The following is a 17,441-nucleotide window of genomic DNA, read 5'->3' as shown; positions in this document are numbered from 1 at the left end:
ATATTTTTTGTTATTTGTCTCTGGTATAAGCCTATTATTGAGATTTATCATACTTTGATAGCCAAAAATATGTTCGATCTCAGTAAATGTTTTGCAAGCACTTGAATGGAATGTGTGTGGTGATGTTATGAAATGGGTTGCTAAGAGTCCATTAAATTAGGCAGTTGATGAACTTTTCAGATCTCTACACTCTTACTACAGATTTCGGATACTTACCATAATTTTTCTGATTTTCTGTCTATTTTTCTGTTAATTATTGACAGAGGAGTGTTGACATCTTTAACTATCTTTATAGATTGGTCTTTTTTTTATTTTGAGAGTTCTATCAGGTTTTAAAAATATATTTGAAGCTCTGTAATTGAGTACATAAACACTTAAGATGGTTATATCTTCTGGATGAATTGACCCTCCTCATGGCTTCAGACTTCGTTTGTTTCAGATGAAGGATCTTGTGAAGTAAGTACTGTTTTTTGCCTGTCAGTCAGTGGCATCTAATCACCTCCTGCACATCTACCCTATCACAGGTCAAGAGGTAGGGAGGGGCTCTCTTGCCCTGAACCTACTCTGTGTGAGCACTTAATGACACTCGTGGAGAAGAGTTTGTGAGTGAGGCCAAACTCCCCTGTGCCTGTGGCTCTCAGTTTTTCTAAACCGAAATCTTTACCCACTCTTGGCCTTTTAAGTATGTACAATATGGGGCACCTGGGTGGCTCATCAGTTAAGCATCCAACTCTTCATTTCGGCTCAGGTCATGATCTTGGAGTTCAAGCCCTGCATCAAATTCTGCACTGGCAGTGAGGAGCCTTCTTGGGATTCTCTCCCTCTCTCCTTCTCCCTCTCCCTCCCTCTCCCTCTCTTTTACTCTTTCCCTCTCTCTCTCTCCTTCTATGTCCCTCCCCTGCTCTCTCTCTCTCTCAAAACAAATAAATGAAATTTTAAAAAAAGTATTTACAGTATCAACTGACTTTTTTCTTATATACTTCTGTGGTAGCCACATATTCTTCCTGTGCTTTGGTCAAGGTTGAAAGGTCTGTGTCTGTCCTCCTCATGCCAAGGGATCTGTCACTTTTAAGAAGTCAGGTTTCTTTTTTGTCTTGTGACCTCAGCACTCTGATGGCTTTGAGCTAAATGATAAATTTGTAAGCCACTGGCTTTCTCTTACTGCTAGGATGGGAGCAACATTCCTTTGCAGCTTTCAGAAGCAGAACTTACCTGCCAGAATTTTGATTGGAATTAAAGTCCAAGGATCAATTTTGGAAGAATTTTCATCTATATGAGTCTTCAAATCCACATATGATTTCTTATCAATTTTTGGAGCGATCAGTTTAAGAATAATTACTGCTTTTATAGTTGTTATAATATTGTTAAGTACACATATTGACTAATGTTGGAGAAAACTGTCTTAATTAAGTCTAGATTTCTTCTGGGGCGATAAGCTGGCAGAAGTAGGGAGCAAATGCAGGGGGAGAAAACACGATACGCTCTTTTTTCTCATTTCATATGACATCATAATACCTGTTCAAAGTCAAATAGCATCTGGTTAACTGCAGATACTGGACTATAACACAGGTTGTGTTCCCCACCCCCCCTGCAACCCCATTGGGGTCTATCCACTACACATTTCATATATTGATTTACCTTGAAAAGATCCCTTGGGTTTTCTTTTTTAATGTTTATTAATTTGAGAGAGAGGGAGAACACTAGTGGGAGAGGGACAGAGAGAGGGGAGAGAGAGAATCCCTAGATGGCTCCATACTGTCATCACAGAGCCTGATGCAGATCTCACCAACCATGAGACCATGACCTGTCAAAATCAAAGTTGGACACTTAACTGACTGAGCCATTCAGGCACCCCTCTCTTTCATTTTTTTTAAGTTTACTTATTTATTTTGAGAGGGAAAAGAGTGAGTGCACATGAGCAGGGGAGGGATAGAGAGAAAGGGAGAGAGAATTCTAAGCAGGCTCCTCAATGTCAGCACAGAGCCCAACATGGGGCTCGAACTCATGAACTGTAAGATCATGACCTGAGCCAAAATCAAGAGTTGGATGCTTAACCCAATTCTTATTTTAACATTTTTTAATGTTTATTTATTTTAATTGTTTATTTTTGAGACAGAGCGCAAGTGAGAGAGGGGCAGAGAGAGAGACACACACACATACAGAATCTGAAACAGGCTCCGGGCTCTTAGCAGTCAGCAAAGGGCTTGATGAGGGGCTCAAACTCACAGACTGGAGATCATGACCTGAGCCAAAGTTGGATGCCTAATCAACTGAGCCACCCAGGTGTTCCCCACTTCTTATTTAAAAAAATATATAGTCATACAATTTTTTCAGAATGCCAAGCATGTCAATGAGTTCATGATTTTTCAAATTTCTAATTTCTCTTTCTATTGCTGAACTTTCAACTCTGGATATTTGTGTTGAATCCTTTGCTGAAAAGGAGGTCTTTACTTCTATAGAGTTTATTCATATTCACCTTTGTCAGCATTTTCACTGGCACTACCATTCTTTGTCATTTTTTTCTTATACATGTTTGTATTCAAGATTGTTTTTGCGATCTTACCACTAGAGAAATTGTTCTTTCTTGTATCAAAGTGAGTAAAAAGCCTTTAAAATTAAGTAGTCTGGCAGACAGTCTTTGACATTCTCTACTTGCATTTGAAGTCACTGAAATTGGAAGACTAAGGCTAGGTTTTAAGTTAGTTAGCTGGGCATCTTATAACTCAAGTAAATATAACCAGTGTCACAGAGGAAGCTCAATAGCATAAGCTGGAAATCAGGATACAGATGTGCAGGAAAGGGGACATTAGAACTAATGAGGGGACAAATTCCTCTATGGAAGGACAAATCCCTGGGAGTTAACATTCAATGCAATGAAATAAAGTAGCTGTTGTCTCAATATCTTCCCAGAGTTAGTGCTTTCTTTCAACATAGCAAATGAAGTTTGTCTACTCTTCATTTAAGATATTTATGGATTTCTGATGGATTTTTTTGAAGGAAAAGAAGTGTTGAACAGAAAATAGTAAAAAAAATAGCAATTTGCAAAAAAAAAAAATATTTATGGGACAAGATTTCAATCAAGCTGTCTGACTCTACAGCAGGGTTTAGCAAATGAAAGCCCAAAGGCTAAATCTGATCTGCCATTATTTTTGTAAATAAAGTCATATTGAGGCACAGCCATGTCTATTCTATCTTCCATGTGTATCCTCAGAGATGTTTTAAACTTGAAATTTAATTTTGTCCTTGCTTATTAAAAACCTTCCAGAAGTTTCCTGTTGCTCCAAAATCTTTATATGGCACATAAAGCTATTCAAAATATGGTCCCTGCACAATTAAGCAGACCATACATTTATCACTGTTTTTTTTTTTTATTTTGTATTTATTTCTTATATTCTGTATTTCAGTCATTCATTTATTGTATTTATTCTCTTGTTTCTGGGCCTTCACACATACCCTTCTTTTTGGTCCCAACAGACTTATCCTTTCAGTCCTATCATGTAACTCATCCCTTAGGAAAGACTCAGATACCCAAGAGTTCTACATGCTCCCATAAAACCCAGAAAATCTACTGCCAACAATGATCATGCTATTGTTTATTTTGTTTGTGGTATATATCAGTGGTTGGTAAACTATAGCCCATAGGCCAAATCTATACTGCTGTTTGAATGGTCTATGACCTAAGAATAGTTTTTACATTTTTAAAGTGTCTTAAGTCAAAAGAAAAGCGATATTTCAGGGCACCTGGGTGGCTCAGTTGGTTAAGCATCTGACTCTTAATTTTGGCTCAGGTCATGATCTCATAGTTTGGGATTCTCTCTCTCCCTCTCTCTGCCCTTCCCTTGCTTGTGCGCTCTCTCTCTCTCTGTCTCTCTCTCTCTCTCTCAAAATAAATAAATAAACTTAAAAAAAAGAAAAGTGGTATTTCATGACATACAGAAAATTATATGAAAATCAAATTTTATGGTTCATAAATATAATGCTATTGGAGCCTGGCCACATTCTTTTGCTTATATAATTATCATACATTGGGGAAGGTGTCATAGGAACAAAGGGAAAATACCATCCCACGCCCCATAGACTTCGGTATTCACAATACCTTCCTCAGTGTGTGGCCCATAAAAAAAACACTCACTAGTTATTTATAAGTGAAACTATTTTGCCCCCAAATCAATTGCAGTTAAGCAGAGAATCCAGTCAGATTTTCCAGTTCCTAGCCAAGCACTCTTTGCTCCTAGATTAGGCTTCCTTCCCTTCGATTATAGAACAATATTATTCTTAGAGTAATCAGCGAATTAAAATTCCTTCCAGTTTCTTCTAGTCTTGGATGGTACCTAGGCTGCAAGCTCTAAAATGCTGAACTGTTCATAAGCAACCTCCCTTGTTATGGCCACAAAGGGTAAATAATGATAGACAAGCACTTCTGCTCAAAGCTCGGCTTTAAAATAGCATTTTGATAAGTTCAGGCACACCTCAAAAGCGCAGCTTATGGAAAAAGTATATCAAAGCAAGCACCATGATTAACCATATCCAGATGAGAGGAAAATGTGTTGACATTTCAGTAAGAATGGTTTCAATTCAAGCCCCCCCCAAAATCCCCATTTATACTTTCTAGTCAGCCAAAATTTCCAGCTGCATGGATTCTCTAGTGAATGAACAGGCCAGCATGTAGAATAAGGTCACTAAAGAATGTGCCAGTAATCACAAACTGTAATTAAGCGGTAATGGCCTCAACCTGAAGCTTTCTTCAGGATTAATGAATACCTGAGAAGCTAGTGGCCTGAGGCAGCACTCATTCTGTCCAGGATGCCCTGGGATAATGTGAGTGCTATAAACAAATGTGTTTCCAGCTTAAATCATCCCCTAAAGTTACCTTTTCCACTTCTATGTCACAGAGTTAGATTTTTTTTTATGGCATTCATTGTGGAAAAAAAAAAAAAAAACACAAGTTTAATCAAGAAAAGAGAAAGAAAGGATTGAAATTCAAAACCAGTAAAGATTTCTTTTGGGTAGTGGGGGTGGTGAGTGTGAACTATATTTAGAATATTCAGACTTCATTTTCAGCTTTGCTATGAAACATAGGGGTAAGAATATTTATTACATGCCAGATTATACACATAAATTTATCACTTAGTAAATATGAATAAATTATAATTATTATCAATAACTGTTATAATCATCATTACTATGGCTTTTAATGCCTTAGCTTAACTAATGAGAAGAGAGTCTGGAGCAAGTAGAACATCAGGTTAGTAAGTAAGGCAACTATCAAAATATGAGCCATCATTTATTTGCTGTTTACTCTAAGGCAGGTAGCGTCCTTTCCTCTGTGGGCTGAGCATCATCATCTCCCTTTTATAGGTAAGTAATCTGGGAATCGTGGAGATTAAGTAAGTTGTCCTAGGTCATTCTAATTAGTGTAGAGGTTAGGATTGAAGCCTAGGTTCTTCTGACTTTAAGACCCAAACCCAAACCACTATGCACTCTGACCTCACTGATATGAAAGGTCTCGATCAATCATTTGGAAATGATGAGATAGATTTGTCAGGGTGACATTTCCAATAGAGACATGAAGCTAGTGGTGAGTGATTGAAGTCATTAACATGATTTTAAGGGAAACTGCTATGTGTATCAGAGGTCTTAGCTGGGAAAAATTCAGGAGTGACAGAGATATTTAATGTAAAAATCTGCTCTGTATCATATCATATCATATCATATCATATCATATCATATCATATCATATCATATCATATCTCTTGGTATGAATGTAGTAGAAGCTCTGACACAACCACAGTTTCCAAAGCATATCCCACAGTCCCACTAGCCACACCAGAGTCCACCATGTCTGAAATTTCTTTTTTTTTTAATTTTTTTTAATGTTTATTTTTGACAGAGAGAGAGAGACAGAGCCTGAGCAGGGGAGGGGCAGAGAGAGAGGGAGACACAGGATCTGAAACAGGCTCCAGGCTCTGAGCTGTCAGCACAGAGCTCGACGCGGGGCTCCAACTCACAGACCGCGAGATCATGACCTGAGCTGAAGTCGGACGCTCAACTGACTGAGCCACCCAGGTGCCCCTGAAATTTCTTTAATAAAAGACTGAGCTTCTATTTTTTTAAATGAGAGGTTTAATATGTAAACATGACTAAGAAAAATACCAAGTAAACATATCCAGAAAAGTACCATTTCCTGAAATGGGAAAAACTGCTATTAGCACTTTTCTTAAAGGAAAAGTGCAGGAGGCTAGTTTACCACTTGAGGAATTAAGTACTGGATTATAAAAAAAATCCTATGTATTCTAAAATAAGGAGGGGAGTGGTAAGGAAGGGGCTATTTATTTCTCTGCCACAGAAAAACATGGAACAGATAAAGTAACCAGATACCTGCTTCCCTATTTTCATCTCACTGGTCCCAGAGTGGGTGGCTGGGCATTCCTCCTTCCTCAGGATGGATGGACTAGATGACAGAGGGGACACAAAATATTCTTTGATGAACTAGTTGACTTCACTGAGCCTATATTTTCAGGTGTGTCTTGTCCTTTTAGGGGAAGTGACAGGTTATAGTAGGGTCTCAGAGCCTCCTCCAAAGACACAAAATGTGAGGAGTCCATTTCACCTCCAAACTTCCTCTGACCCTGTGTAATAAGCAGATCTGATCCAAGATGTCCCTTTCTCCCAGGGATGTTACGTTACTATCTCAACTGACGTAGCTTACCTAGGAAGACAACATTTGGCAAAATTCAAGCAAACAAAACCTTTTCTAGAGAGGTCTCAAATACTAGAGCATAATTAGGTTTGGACTATGCTATGTTTTATGAGACAAAACATACTCATGTTCTAAACTAAACTTGATGTGACCTCTGCCATTCTTTTTCCAAGGAGAGAAAATTTAAGAGGAAATTATCAGTACAGCTGAGCCTGCTTTATCTTCCTTCTTTTTCAAAGTCAGATAACCACAAACACAACTAGAAAAATCCATTCAGGCAGGAATTACCAAATTAGGAGAGTAAAGCATAGTGAACAGAGAGAAAAGAGTGAAGTCATGGACACAGGTGACTAATTTTACCTACTTTGTAATAAATAGGGAGTCTTGCAGAGTTTTAGAAGCATATTATTATCTTACTTTTCAAGCACAATGGCCAAGATGGCAGGACAGAAGAGTGGCGAATATTTGTAATGAGTAAAGCCTGTTTGGAAAACTGACATTGAGGCAATAATGAGAAAAGAAAAGAGGGGGGACAGGCGGATAAAGAGAGAAAAAGAGAGTTACTAAAGACTTTTAGTAAGAGTCACTGAATTTCATATCTTTGCTGAATTATGAACCACATACAAACTAAGGTCAGGCCCTATCTAAGCCCCACTGCTAGTTCAGATTCATCCCACCCCCATCCCCCAAGGCCTGGGCTCCCCTGGTACAAGATGAATGTTCAAGGAGGGAGAGAAAGGAAAGAAGAAAATCCATTCTCAGCATCTGGTTGCAGAACATAGGAGAAAACAGCATAGTGATTCTGTGCCAGCAATATCCATCGCAGCCAGCCCACTCAACTGACACAGTTACCTAAAGAGCATGGCCACAACGCTTAGCTGTCAGTTCTGGAATTAGCAAAAGACCCCAGATGGGAATTCACTAACCGGTTTCCCAGGAGGTTCAGGGAGTAAAACTCTGTCATCTCTACAATTGTAGACAGTCCTATCCCTCTTAACTTTCTTCTCTAAGCTATTTCTAATTTGATGATTTGCAGTCAGAGGTATACATTTGAATTGTCTGTAAAACTTTGGGGAGGGGCAGGGGGGTAATGCATATCCTCTCCCTATTCCAGATCTAAAGAGTAAGAATGCTTAGGATGAGGGGTATCTGTATGTGTATTAAAAATAAAAAATTAAAATGACTCTGAAGCACATGCCAAGTTAAGAACCAGTGTCTTAATTTCCTTGGTCTTTCTTCAGCTGATAAAATCCAAAATATCCTCTCCATCTCAGCTACTCTTTGGGATATATTGGTTTTCAATCTTGCTTTTAAAACAATGACACCTTGTAAGGAACATAAAATTCCAAACTGAACTACCACCTCCCTATTCTATTAATGCAGCCTAAGATAATATTTCTTCTCCTCTCAACATTAGCAAAAACTTCTAGGCTTTTACATATCTCTTTCACTTGTTTGATCCTGTGCTGCTGTATGGGATGAGGTTCTTTCAGAGAGGTCCTGCAGTACTTTCTTCAATAGCCCTTAAGACTATATTGCTGAAGACCAAACTGCCTAATGCAGCATCCTATCTACTCCCCTTCTTGTACATGCCTTATAGCTTCTGGTCTGCCACAAGCTCTTGTTTCCAAGTCAGGCTATGTAATTTATGGCTTCTTCTATCTTCTCTCGACCTTCGATGAAAAAGGAAGAAACTGCATCACAATTCCATCTGCTGAGATCAATTTGGATCAAGATTCCAGTGTTCACAGTATATTCCAAATCCATTCTATTTGCGTATTGATCAGCCTCTCAGAAATCTCTTGATCCATAATCTTGATTAAGATGTTGAGGGCATGTTATTATCAAGCCTATTTCAGATCAATAACTGCCTAACACTTCACCTCCTTCCAAAGGGTGAAATCAATAAAAGAATTCACAAGGAAAAATATCCATCAATAACTTGGATGCTCCACAGGTCAGACTCACAGAATCGAATCACCTTATCCTCTAGGATACAGCCTCTTGATGTATAATGTTTCTCCTTTGTAAAAAGTCATGCTAGAAAGATTTTATAGCTCTTGAAGGAAATAGTTATGAGATACTATCATAAACTAGTTTATATCAGAGCCCTGCTGAAACCACAGGTAAATAATTTATTACTGAATTAAAATAAAAATGATGCCACACACCTTAACATCCATCCATCCATCCATTCATTCAATTAATGGATACTTATAGAACACTATGCATCAGACAGGCATTATGCTAAGCATGGAAAACAGAATGAGGGCCAAGACAGAGCTATATTCCCTTACATCAAAGAGCTAAAAGTCCAACAGGGGAAGAGAGACATCAAAGGAGAAATAATAAAAAACTATCCTATCTAGACTAATGAGGAGTCCTTCTACTACATTAGACTCCATCACTATGACACCATATAATGAGAAGTATATACGTTGTTGAATTTTAAAATGCTTGTGGATACACACATTTGAAAGGAATATAGAGAAACTAAAATGGTTGCAAGAGAGCACCTCATGGATGCTGACGTGACTTGAAATAATGCTATATGAAAAGCAACTATAGGAATGGAGATGATTAGTCTAAAGAGGAATGAACATTTTAGTCACTAGACCTCTGATGGTTGGAATGTGGCAAAGGGAGATGACCTTGTTTATAGGGTCTTAGGGAGTTGAACAGATAACAATGATTAGGAACCCAGATTCCATCTCAAAAGAAGAAATGTTTTTATATCAGGATTGTATCCAGATTGAGTGCGCTTCTCAAGAAACAATGAGATTTCCATTAGTGGATTATTTCATCACACATTGTCTCCTCTCTTACAAGGATATTTCAAAAGATTTACAATTAAAAGATGGGCAGTTGGATTAGAGGGTTAAAAACCCTCCCAGACCTGAAGCCCTCTATGCTGGAGTCCAGCTCCAGCAGGTCCAGGGGTTCCCGAAGGATGAATGGCATCAGCGAAAAAGTGAAAAAAAAAATAAAAAATAAAAATAAAAGTGGACACAGACAACAGCAGTGTGTTGAACTGGCCACTTTATTGTAGCAAATGTGGCATTATATTTGTTAGCAATTTCCTTGTAGCATGCATCATCTATGTGTTCTGGCATTACCTAATTCTAAAAATGTTCCTATATGTAATCACCCTCTAAGGAATAACATGGTTATTTTCTCATAATGCTCCCTCCTGCCCTTTGCTTATTGATTAATTTCTTACATTACTTTCATTATGTATCTATGTTTATCTATAATCTATAAAGCATTTGTTTTGCTGTTTTCATGAAAGGTCATCTATCTCTCAACATCTCAAGTGGAACAGTTACAGGGACATGACCTCTTAGTTGTTTCCCTGAACCATTTGTGGCCTGAGGAACAAAAGTATTCGCCTCAGTCCGAGGTGCCAGGAGGGGGCCAAGAGGGCCTTAGGAACCCACGCCTTATGCATTCTCAGAAAGACAATGCACCTAGGAACTAATGAACCATTCTGTACCTTAACCTACTAGGTTCAATCATCATCTGGAACGCCTTCTGGGGGCCAAGTGGGTCTAGGGGTGGAGTAACTTGTGTCCATAGATACACTCCTTTGTTGCCGGAGTGGGGCTTTTAAATCCATTTATTCCTCCTTTGCTGGCAAACATATGAGGCTACCCTTCCTTTAGGTAGAGGAGTCTTTATAGAGGGTGGAAAGGGCTAAACGCAGGGCTGCACAATTTCCTTGCGGAACCTTATTTCCTTCCCCAATGGTACTTTTCCCAGGGGGCCTGTCGAGGGCAATTCCCCAACAGACAATTCCCCAGGTACTTTTATTAAGGCCAAATTACATAAAAGCAGGAGTACAAGAAGCTTCACTGTCGGTGGGCCGCCTGCAGTCCCGATCCATCCACCGCCCGGGCCCTGCCATCAGGCTGGTTGGATAGCTCGGCTTCCGGCACCTATAAGTCATATTTTATATATTTTAAACTGTTTGATATATACAGAATAAAACCCTGACCTCTTAAACATGTTAACTATCTCTTAATTATAATGCCAAATTTCTGTTATTTCCTTTTAATGGACTATTCAACCTTATGTTATTTTATACTATGGGGATACATTTTAAATTATAAATTAAGCCCTAATAATTCACTTTAACATGAAGTTTTGTGACTATTTTAAACACGTTTTAAAAATAGGAAAAATCTTAGTGACAACACTTCTGCTAATGAGAAGGAGGTGAAGGCCAAATTTCTCAGATTATTGTTTTCCAGCAATAATGCAACTGGTTTACCTTGGAGAAAGTAGTGGAGTTTGAAGGAAGGTCCTGTGACTGGACAGAAGAAAATCTGAAGACAGACATACCTAAATGTCTATTAGAGTCTTTAACATTGTTCTGTGAAGATGACAGTCAGGCCCAGGAAATCATTAAGAAGCTGGAGAAGAATATAATGTTCCTTAGCCAGTGTACAGCATGAAAAGCCAGGAGGGCTTAGATATTGGGAGCTATTGATCAGGCAAGCCAGGTTAGTAAAGCAGTTGAAATGATGACTCAGCAGGGAGAAAATCTGAAAAATAATGCATGCCAAAAAGCATGTTGAACTGGAAGAACCAAAATGGGTTCTTTTGCAAAATGAAAGGTCTTTTAACTTTCTTGTCAATGAAGATGACTGCCAAGTTCAAAAAAAAGTTCAACTTTTTTAAACATCAAGCCATTTTCTCTTTGAAGAGTGACCATCATCTCTTTACCCAGAAATATTGGAAATTCAGGAATGGTGACTGGGATGGTCAAACAGTTGGCGTTTTGGGGGATCATAACAAAGAGAGCACCATCCCTCATTACAAGGATTTATAAGCACCTATTCCCGGGCAGATGCTGAAGAAGAAAAATGTGAACTAAAAACTAAAGGTGACTTGGAACCATCTGAAGAAGAAACAGTAGAAAGGACAAGAATGCCACATTAAGTCTTTCTGCAAAGAGAAATAATCCATCAAAATGGTCTATCTCATGTTTTTATGACATGATAGAGCTCCCTGAACAACAAATCTCAAGACTTCCACCAGAAAGACTACTAAGGAGTGCCTGGGTGGCTCAGTAAGTTAACCGACTCACTCTTGATTTAGGCTCAGGTCATGATCTCATGGTTTGTGAGTTTAAACCCCACATAGGGTTCCTTGCTGACAGCGTGGAGCCTGCTTGGCATTCTCCTCTCCCTCTCTGTCTCTCTTTGCCCCTCCCTGCTTGTGCTCACTCTCTCTCTGAAAAATAAACTTAAAAACAAAACAAAACAAAAAGACTACTAAGGCACTTTGGCTTTTGTTGTATTCATTGCACTGTTTGCAGCTTTGATGGGCTTCCTCATAGTCCAGTTTCCCCAAATGTCTCTGGATGCTGCTCTCACAGAGGATGGGGACTCCTGGATGTCTGTAGAACATATCGTGCATCCATTTCTCAGACTTTGACACAATGAGCCACCACCAGTGCACCTACAGCACATCCTAATATGCATATCTTGATTTGTAAAGTTTCAGTATAGGAACTTCATAAATTGGTAACTTTCAGCTGGGAAATTATAGCATGGAACCAGAGGTCCTCAGAATTGTTATAAGATATTTTACATTTCCTTTTTATGAGATTACTTCCCCAATTAAAATACAATGGGGGGGAAGCTTATTATTTTAATAAGCTTTTTGAGAAAGAGATACATAAGATATATATTATTTGTTAAAATTTAACAAAATAAATAAGCATTAAAATCTTAAAAAGAAAGAAATAAAAGAAAAAGCTCTTTTGAAACCTGTGTCAGATCTATACAAGTAAACCCTAGCCTCTTTAAGAAACTACACAAAGTCGCCATCACTCAATTTCTGAAACTCCTATTTAGAAATTACCTTCAATAGCCCATTCTATTGAATAGCTTCACTGGTAGTAAATTATAACCCTCTGAGGTTCATGTTTTGAAGTAGCCAAAAGTCATTTAAAGTTAACTTCTGACAAATAATATTATGATACCAAGATTAATAAATTATTACCTATTTTCCCAGCCTTAAATTTCATTTCTTCTTTCTGTGGAATTCGCATGTAATTCCCCTCCTATGGCTATATTTTCACCCTCTCCAAGGACAAGTGTCCTTGTCTTTCTATACAATATAATTGAAATATTTTGTTAATACTTCATTTCAGGAATTGCTTAACCCTATTCCATACAGAGGATGTATCTAAGTCACCCTGGAGCCTTTAAAAAACCATTGAGGATTCACTCAATCTTAGTAGATCCTGGGAATCTCTATTTTGAAAAAGCTACTTCTAATCAGTCTGATACTTGACCGAGTGAGGGACTCTATGTTCTATCATCTTATTCCAACCACATTTTTGCCTTCATCCCACCACTTTTTGAACAATAGATTCCTGTAGGGAAAAAGCAAAGAATTTCAAATCCAGAACACATGGATTTTAACCCCACACGCATGGTTAACTAGCTGACTATAGGCAAGTGACAACTCTTCTGAACAGGGATATATTAATAGTTAATCTGAAGAACTACTGTAAGAGTCAAATTAGATCATGTATGTAAAGCACCCAGGATAGTCAGTGGCATATAGGAGTTTAATAAAAAGCAGCAATAATTGTCAATTTCTCATCCCTACTCAACTCTACATGTTAAACTCCATTTCTCTAATAATTTATTAAATTACAAATGAACTTGAAGGTATCCATAGAGACTTCAAGCTCTTGTCATCATTCTCAAAAACACTGGCTCCCATATAAGTGAACTTGGTCCTTTGAAAACAATGAGATATTATTGGGAAATATGAGAATATTAGTGCTTACATAAGAAAAATAGAAACTTTACCAGATAAATAATTTAACTTATAAAAACCATAAGAAAAGTTGAGCATTGAATTAATATATAACAATTTCACAATCTAACTTCAATCTTATTCCTTCTGAATATGACCTTTGAGTTCCAAAAATATCCATTTTTGTGGATAAGGGTACAGTTAATACTGTGCACCCTAAATTTGGAACTTCCATTCCTTTAATCCAAGGGGAGGATAAATGTTTCAAAAGGAATCTTACTGCTTAAGTTTCTGACTCTTCTCAAACAAATATTAGGAGTGAGTACCAGAGTTCAGAAACTGCTAATATGGGTTTGCTTTTAAAAACTTCAACTTACTCAAATAGACTTTTGTTTGTCTACCTCTGCCAGCAATCTAAATGCAGGAAAAACCAGAATGTATATGCTTGGTCATAATTCTTGCCATAGTTTTCTTGCTGGTCACCTGCAATCCCATTTCTTATACAGTTGCTCCTATCAAGGCTTCTGGTTAACACCCAACCTAGAACATAGTGTTTAATAAATATCTATTGACTCTATAAATGAGTAAATGGGTGCTATGGACCTATGGAACAGGTATTTAACACAACCTCTAAAGGGAAAGAAGAGTTTTGGGAAGAGATTAAATAAGAGTTGAGTCTTGAGAATGAATGGAAGTTTATTGGGAGGTTGTGAAACATTGTGAGAAAATAGCCAGGCAGAGAGAACTACATGAGTTCAAAAAGAAGAAAGAGCATCTTTATCGTGAGGACCCACAAGCAATTATTCAAAGCACTAGTTGGAGATAAACCTGAAGAAGTATGCGGGACCCAGATGATGAATGATTTTGATGTCACATTAAGAAATTTAAACTTCACCCTCTAGGTAATGGTTAGTTACTTAATATAGTAGAAACATTTTTTAAATTTTTTTAATGTTTATTTTTGAGAGAGAGAAAGAGAGAGAGAATGGGGGAGGGGCAGAGAGAGAAGGACACAGAGAATCCAAAGCAGGCTCCAGGCTCAAAGCTGTCAGCACAGAGCCCAGTGCGGGACTCCAACTCACGAACCATGAGATCATGACCTGAGCCGAAGTCGGATGCTTAACCAACAGAGCCACCCAGGCACCCCTAGAAATATTTTAAGGAATGAAATAATTTGATCAAATAAATGCTTGGTTTTTTTATGGATCACTCTAGTAGATATATGTTGGATGGATTTGAGGAGAACAGGGAATGAGACTTGAGTATGGTAAAATGTTCAATAAAGATTTGTTGAAATAATGAAGGTGAAAGGACAGTAGTGATATTAACAATTACCAGCATAATATAAAATTACACAAGTCAACATAAAAAAACAAACAAATAAATATAATCCAATTAAAAAATGGGCAGAACATGTGAACACACATTTCTCCAAAGAGGACATCCAGATGGCCACAGACACATGAAAACATGCTCAACATCACTCATCAGGTAAATGGAAATCAAAACCCTAATGAGATATCACTTCACACCTGTCAGAAAGGCTAAAATCAAAAACACAGGAAACAACAGGTGTTGGTGAGGATATGGAGAAAAAGGAACCGTGGGTGGAAATGCAAACTGATGTAGTCACTGTGGAAAACAGTATGGAAGTTCTTCAAAGAACTGAAAATAGAATTATCATATGATCCAGTAATTCCACCGCCAGACATTTACCCAAAGAATACAAAAACACTAATTCAAAAAGATATATGGACCCCTATGTTTTCTGTAGCATTATTTATGACAACCAAAGTATGGAAGCAGCTCAAGTGTCCACTGATAGATTAATGGATAGAGAAGAGGTGGTACATATACAATGGAATATTATCAGTGATCAAAAAATGAAATCTTACCATTTACAACAATATGAATGGAACTAGAGGGCGTAATGCTGGGTGAAATAAGTCAGAGGAAGACAAATGCCATATGTTTCACTTGAATTTAAGAAACAAAATAAAGAACAAAGAAAAAAGAGACAAACAAAAAGATAAATATAGAGAACAGACTGGTGTTCATCAGAGGAGAGTTGGGGGGTGGGTGAAATAGGCAGAGAGGATGAAGAGTACACATATCACAGTGAGCACTGACTCATGTATAGAATTGCTGAACCACTATGTTGTATACCTGAAACTAATGTAACACTGTATGTTAACTATACTGAAAATTTTTAAAAAGATGCTCACCCCAAAATTAAAAGAAATCCCTAAACAAATTAGGATATTAATATTAAAACAAAGATTAAAATTTAGTGAAAGTATATTATAAGGTATCAAGTTTACAACACAAATTATGCAGAATTAAAAAATACAAAAGCCATGGGGAATGGGCTCATAACTTATTTTTAATCTGCAACAAAAGATTGATTTTTCTAACAACAAACTTAGAAAGTGATTGAATATATTTTCATTCTACAATGTCATCATTATTGGGGTATTAAAAAAGCTTTTTTTTCTAAAGTGTGTGTGTTTCAGTTTATGGATTCTCACTTGCTTTTTCAAAAGCTAAAAACAACAGCTAAGGGAAAAAAATTTTAATTAAAAAATTACCAACTTAAGTATGATGATGATGATGATTATATACCTAACATCAAAAACTTTATATGCATCAAGTCTTATGCTGGGCAGTTTATTTTATTGTCTCTTTAATTATCACATCAGATCTATGAGGAAAGTCCTTGTATCATTACATTTTGCAGACAAGGAGTCTGAAGTTGAGAGAGGTTAAAAAATGTGTCTGATCACCCCTGCAGTATTTTTTCCCAAGATACACAGTTTAAGAACAGAATATATCAGATAAAACCATATTGAGGATAGTACCTGACTAGTACTTTTTAAAAGTGTCACATTCATGATAGATAAGAAAAGGTGGAAGAAATATCTATTTTTCTTTGATATTGTATTATGGTTCTATAAGATGTGAACATTAGGAAAAGCTGGGTGCAGGCTTTATAGGAACTTTCTATTATGTTTGCAAATCTTTTGTAAGCATAAAAACAGTTCAAAGTAAAAAAGCTTTTAAAATTTGTATGTGTCTATAGAACATGATAGGGAAAATATAAGACAACCCTGAAGTATTTTGTAGTGCTAGAAAGCAAGGTAGTAAACACACACACACACACACACACACACACACACACACAGGAGACCATCTGAAAGAACTCCCAACAGCCTGAAACAATTTGAGCAATACATAAATAACAATAATGATGGATTAAAGCCAAATATTAAAATAAGTATCTATGAGTCCACACTAATATAAAGAAATGATTGTAATATAAAGAAATGATTGAATAAATAGCTAAATGGGGTTTAAGAGACAAATCTTCCTTATAGAAGAATTCCAAATAATAAATGTAGATGCAATGAGGGAAATAGAAAATTACCGTTGGAATACCATGTGACAATTGCTGCAGGCAAGTGCTAAAATTAGTGGGCAGAACTTTAAGGATAAACAATATTTTCATATCAGCAAAAATATTTCTATAAATTGTTTTCTTTTTTTTAAAGTTTATTTATTTATTAGAGAGAGAGTGCACATGTATGCAAATAGGGGAGGGGAGAGAGAAAGGAAGAGAGAATCCCAAGCAGGCTCTGTGTTGTGAGCATGGAGCCTGACATGGGGCTTGATCCTAAGAACTGTGATACCATGATCTGACCCAAAATCAAGAGTCAATGCTGAACCAACTGAGTCACCCAAGCACTCCTATACAAGTATTTTTTAAGTCCTGTGGTGGTTTTAACATATATCCACTAACTCTTGTATACTTTTCCTCAAAAAGGTGGAACATAATTCTCCTTCCCTTGGGTGTGGACTGAACTCAGTTACTCACTTTTAATATATGACGGGGGGGGGGGGAGTAATTTTATTGTAAGCAGACCTGGCAAAAACTGCCTTGGCCAAGTGATCAGGGTTAACATCATCA

General features: G+C 37.3%; 1 pseudogene; it reads left to right on the top strand.

Moving 5' to 3' along the window:
* LOC109275113 (inositol 1,4,5-triphosphate receptor associated 2-like) overlaps nucleotides 1-12,193 on the top strand; it is a 44,348-nt pseudogene extending 32,155 nt beyond the window's left edge.
* Nucleotides 12,194-17,441: the final 5,248 nt, after the last annotated feature.

Source organism: Panthera pardus, unplaced genomic scaffold (genome assembly GCF_024362965.1).
Source record: "Panthera pardus isolate Hobbes unplaced genomic scaffold, ASM2436296v1 HiC_scaffold_16, whole genome shotgun sequence".
NCBI lineage: Eukaryota > Metazoa > Chordata > Mammalia > Carnivora > Felidae > Panthera > Panthera pardus.
Note: the sequence above shows the minus strand (reverse complement) of the source record. Positions and strands in the feature narration are given on the sequence as shown.